Source organism: Malania oleifera, chromosome 5 (genome assembly GCF_029873635.1).
Source record: "Malania oleifera isolate guangnan ecotype guangnan chromosome 5, ASM2987363v1, whole genome shotgun sequence".
Lineage (NCBI taxonomy): Eukaryota > Viridiplantae > Streptophyta > Magnoliopsida > Santalales > Ximeniaceae > Malania > Malania oleifera.
Genome location: NC_080421.1, coordinates 100,587,916 through 100,593,915, shown reverse-complemented (window position 1 = coordinate 100,593,915; position 6,000 = coordinate 100,587,916).

Below are 6,000 nucleotides of genomic sequence, written 5' to 3'. Positions count from 1 at the left end.
CTTCACGCAGAAGGAATTGAATATGAGGCAGAGGAGATGGTTGGAGCTAATAAAGGATTACGACTGCACTATTAGCTACCACCCGGGAAAGGCTAATGTGGTTCCTGATGCTTTGAGTCAGAAATCAGTGGAATCATCTGTATCTGCAGTGGAGATTCAACATCCGATTCAGATGGATCTGGAGAGGCTCGGTGTGGAGCTGGTAGAGGGTGATCACCAGGCGTTCATTGCTGACTTGGTTTTGCAGCCGACTCTATAGGAGAGGATTAAAGCAGCTCAGAGGAATGATGCAGAACTAGTAGAGCTTATGGGAAAGGTACAGGATGGTCAGGAATCAGAGTTCAGCATTTCAGATGATGGAGCCCTGAGGTTCCATACCAGGTTATGTGTTCCTGCCGATCCTGAGATCAAGAAAGTCATTCTGGAGGAAGCACATCGATCCCTATATACTGTACATCCGGGTAGCATTAAAATGTACAGGGATCTCCGAGAGTCCTTCTGGTGGAGCAACATGAAGAGGGAGATAGCTCAATTTGTGGGTCAATGTTTGACGTGCCAGCAAGTGAAGGCTGAGCATCAGAGACCGGAGGGATCGTTGCAGCCACTCCACATTCCTGAGTGGAAGTGGGAGCATATAGCAATGGATTTCGTCTTAGGATTACCGACAGCGTTGTATGGACATAACGCTATTTGGGTAGTGGTGGATCGATTGACGAAGACTGCCCACTTTCTGCCGATCAGAGTTAGCTACTCCATGGACAGATTGGCTGAGTTATACATCCAGGAGATAGTTAGACTCCACGGCGTCCCAGTGTCCATAGTTTCAGATAGAGACCCACGGTTTACATCTCGTTTTTGGAAGAGTCTGCAAGGGGCCATGGGTTCTCAGTTGTCGTTCAGCACAGCTTTTCATCCTCAGACAGATGGACAAACAGAGAGGACGATACAGATTTTGGAGGATATGCTGCGAGCATGTGTGCTGGACTTTGGAGGTCGTTGGATGCAGTATTTGCCACTGGTTGAGTTTGCGTATAACAACAGCTACCAGGCCAGCATTGGGATGGCACCGTATGAGGCACTGTATGACAGGAGGTGCCGATCCCCATTGTACTGGGATGAGGTTGGAGAGAGACAGGTATTGGGGCCAGAGTTGATACAGCAGACTCAGGATAAAGTCAGACTCATCAGAGACAGGATTAGGATAGCGCAGTGCCGGCAGAAGAGTTATGCTGATACTCGTCGGCGAAAATTGGAGTTTGACACAGAAGATCACGTGTTCCTGAAGGTGGCACCGCTGAAGGGTGTTATGAGGTTCGGGAGGAAGGGTAAGCTGAGCCCTAGGTATATTGGACCATTCGAGATTCTTGAGAGAGTGGGTCCAGTTGCCTATCGTTTGGCATTACCACCGATCCTATCTAGGATCCATGACGTATTCCACGTTTCTATGCTGAGGAAATACGTCCTAGACCCCTCTCATGTGATTAGATATGAAGCACTGGAGTTGGGTGATACTTTAGCTTATGAGGAAGTACCAGTGCAGATTCTTGACTGGAAGGAACAGGAACTACGCACGAAGAAGATTCCACTGGTAAAAGTTCTGTGGCGCAACCATGCCATTGAGGAGGCTTCTTGGGAACTAGAGGATCAGATGCGCCAGAGATATCCGCACTTATTCAGTGGAGTTTAGAGCTGAGCCAGTCATGTGAACGGTATAGTATTGTAGTTTTTATTTGTATAGTGTAACGTAAGATAGATAGAGTTTTTAGTTTTGAAATGTGAATGGTTTTGGGAAAATTTTGAATAGTTGTAATCTCCTAGAGCCTTCGTTGTAACCACGGTATTCCTCCGTCATAAGTGAGGGTAATTAATAAAAATTTGAAGTGTTTTCACTAAGGAAGGGAAACAGGAAAATGACAAATTTCGAGGACGAAATTTTTATAAGGAGAGGAGAATCTAAAAACCAAAAAATATATATATATATATATATATATATATATTAAAGATTAGTGGAATGAATTCCAAAAATAAAAATAAAAATAAAAATTAATTAATTAATTAATTAATCGGATTTAAAAGAAAAAGAAAAAAAAATAATAATTAAAATTTATTTCTATTTTTGTTAATAAAATATATTATTAATATTAATTAAATATTATTAAATTGAATTGATTAAATAAATAATATTAAAGATATATATGTGTGTGTGTGTATATATGTATATATATATAAGGATTAAAGTAAAAAGGAAAAAAAAAAATAATGTAATATAATATAATTATATAGGTAAAGATTTGAAGAGAAACCTTCAGGACGTTTCCTGAAGGTTGAGTTAATTATACAATGAATTCTTTTTATTTTATTTTATTTTATTTTACTTTCTTCTTTTTCTTCTTCTTCTTTACTTTTCCTTTCTTTATTTTTATTCTTCTGCAACTCTCGGAACTCTCTCTCTCTCCTCACGTTCTCTCTCCCTCTCTCCTCGATTTCGTGACGGATTTTCGTCCGATCGAAAATCCAAAAATACCACTGGACTCCATTCGCCGTTGCCGTCATTTCTACCGGAGCGGATCGGTGGTAGGAGCGGCGTAAGCATATTCCCTGGGGTAAGCCATTTTTCCCTTTTTCTTTAATTTCTTGCAAAATATAAGCCCAATTGACGAACGGACACCACCACGAGAATCTAGGGATGATTCTCTACAAGTCTAGTGGGACGAAATTCTCGTGGGGGTGTCGGGCCAAAACTCCAAATTTGGGGTGCGGCAAATTATTAAGGGGCTTAATTTTAATTCATTAGCATTAATTTAGAAATGCTAAAATATTAAGCATCTGCGACTGAAATAGGATTTTTGAAATTTAGGGCTCGGGTGAGCGCCGCGGGTGTAATTTTGGGACCCGCAGGCAAAATTTGAAAAAATTAAGTAGGGATATTAAAGAATAGTTTAAATATTAATTTGAGGGATATGGAGCCTAAGGAAGGCTAGATGAGTATTATTTTGGAGAAATAGATTAATAAATCTGGGGAAAAATGTAAATTGCAGGAATTAGATTTCGGGCGCCAAGGGCGTGAAATTTTGGGTCCTAAGGAATTTCTCAATAGTCAGGTAAGGGAATAAACTAAAGCAGTAATTTCTCATCGTACTTACAGACATATTTGATTCGGCAGTGGTCTGCCAGCCATTGTCGGGTCCCGCCTTCGGGCTGCACAACCCGTCATGGGGGGTAATACATGACACCAGCTAGCTAGTCATCCTGGGTTTGTTTTCAGTACTACAGTTATAACAGATGATTTTATGTATGATATGATTTGTTAACAGATGTGAAAATATATGTTTACCCAATACGATATGATTATGTTTATAAAATTATAAAATGTACTGTATACGTACAAATGCATTAAATATTCATGTTGCCACACAGCTGTATTTAGTTTATTTTCCCTTACTGAGAAGTGTCTCATCCCCAAACTTAATTAATTTTTTAGGAGCTCCTGAGAGACTGGCGGGTCAGGGCCGCCATTGAGCTAGTGAGATTACCCTGTGAGAAGGGTAAGATTTTGTAATAATGTCAGAGTTATTTTGTGTTTGACCCTAGAGATATTTGGATGTATGTGAGGATGTATAGAATGCTCTGGTATTATATTTTATGACTGGATGTTTGAGATTTTATGTGTACTGCTGCTAGGTTTTCCGCTGTGTATGACAGGTGTCCCCGCTACCCACGGGTTCGGGTTGACCATTTTATTTAGTATGTTGTATTTTATGTTAATAAATTGATGGACGTTAAAACGGGAGCTCGACCAACATCATGTTCTGGTCGGTCTTGGTAGGGATGAAGATCGGAAAGGAACGATTGAAGCCCGTCTCGACCCCCTTCGTAGGATTTGGGGGAGACACTGTTCACCCCTTGGGAACCATCACGTTACTAGTGACAATAGGGACGACCCCGCAGCAGGTAACAACATTGACAGAGTTCCTGGTGGTTGACCGACCTTCAGTGTACAATGTCATCTTGGGTCGTCCTTTCCTTAACGCAGTTCGAGCGGTAACATCAACATACCACCTCAAAGTTAAGTTCCCTACACCACAAGGGATAGGATATGCCAAAGGAGATCAGGCCGCTACCCGCAGTTGCTATGTAATGGCCTTGAAAGGGAAGATGGAGGCCAAAGAAGCTTTAACGGTGGAAGACCTGGAGGTCAGAGGAGAGTATCCCCAGATCAGTACATTACACGAAGATATCAACCACATACCACTGCAAGGCCACTAGGAGAGAAGTATACAGATCGGGAATCACTTGCCCAACACCTTGAAAGCGGAGTTGACTGAACTCTTGGACGAATTCTCTGATTTGTTCGCATGGTCGGCAGCAGACATGCCCGGCATCGACCCTGCTGTGATAGAGCACAGGTTGCAGGTCAACCCCAACCACCGACCTATAAAACAGAAAAAAAGGAGCTTCGCGATGGAACGGATCAAAATAATTGACGAAGAGGTGACGAAACTGTTGCAGGCCAACTTCATCCGAGAAGTGGACTACCCCGAGTGGCTGAGCAATGTGGTCCTGGTCAGGAAACCCAATGGAAAATTGCGCACCTGCATAGACTTCACGGACTTGAATAAAGCGTGCCCAAAGGACAGCTTTCCTCTCCCTCGAATTGATCAGCTAGTGGATTCGACCTCGGGACACGAGCTCCTCAGCTTCATGGACGCTCACTCAGGGTACAACCAAATCCCTATGAGTCCAGTTGATGAGGAAAAAACTTCTTTCGTCACCGAAAGGGGTTTATATTGTTACCGGGTGATGCCCTTCGGCTTAAAAAATGCGGGGGCCACATATCAGAGGCTAGTGAACAAGATTTTTAAAGAACAGCTCGAAAAAACAATGGAAGCTTACGTGGACGATATGTTGGTGAAGAGCATGCAAGCAGGGCAACATTGTAAAGATATGAGGGAAACTTTCGAGCTCCTCCGCCGGTACCACATGAAGTTGAATCCCTCGAAGTGCGTGTTCGGCGTTTCTGCAGGTAAATTCCTGGGCTTTATGGTAACTCACAGAGATATAGAAGCAAATCCGGATAAAATACGAGCGCTGCTGGAGATGGAAGCTCCAAGGACTAAAAAGGAGATACAAGTTCTGACCGGAAGGATAGCCTCCCTCAGCAGATTTATCTCTTGCTCAGGGGACAAAGGCTTACCTTTCTTTAGAGCACTGCGGAAGAAGGGAGGATTCGAATGGGGGGAAGATCCGGATGTAGCCTTCGAGCAGCTTAAGCAATACCTCGGATCCCCTCCTCTCTTGACAAAAGCAAAGAATGGGGAAGACCTCTATCTATATATAGCCTCCACGGAGAATGCCGTCAGCTCGGTTTTGGTTCGGGAAGAGGCTAGGAAGCATCAGCCTATATATTACACAAGTAAGGTGTTAGGTGGCGTCGAGAAGAACTATTGTACGGTGGAAAAAGCCGCATTCTCCATCATCTGTGCAGCGCGTAAATTAAGACCCTATTTTCAAGCCCATAGGGTTGTCGTGTTAACAAACCTGCCCATGAGACAAATTCTACAGCGACCGGAGAGTTCGGGAAGAATGACGAGGTGGTCGATAGAATTAAGTGAATTCGACATATAGTATCAACTGAGGCCCGTGGTCAAGGCTCAGGTACTCATGGATTTTACAGCAGAAAGGCTCCCCGAGTCATCCACCAAGTCGGAGGAGTAGACATTGCACGTTGATGGGTCCTCTAATGCTGCTGGAGGGGGAGCCGGATTCATCCTTTCTGACCTGGAGGGCAATGAAACTCTCTTCGCCCTAAAACTGGAGTTCACAGCAACCAACAACGAGGCGGAGTACGAAGCCCTGTTAGCCGGCCTGCACCTAGTAGAAGCATTAGGGGTGGCACATATCAAAGTACTGAGTGATTCCCAGCTGGTGGTAGAGCAACTCAAAGGAGAATTCGAAGCTAGGGATCCAAGAATGAAGAAATATCTCTCCAAGGCAAGAGGG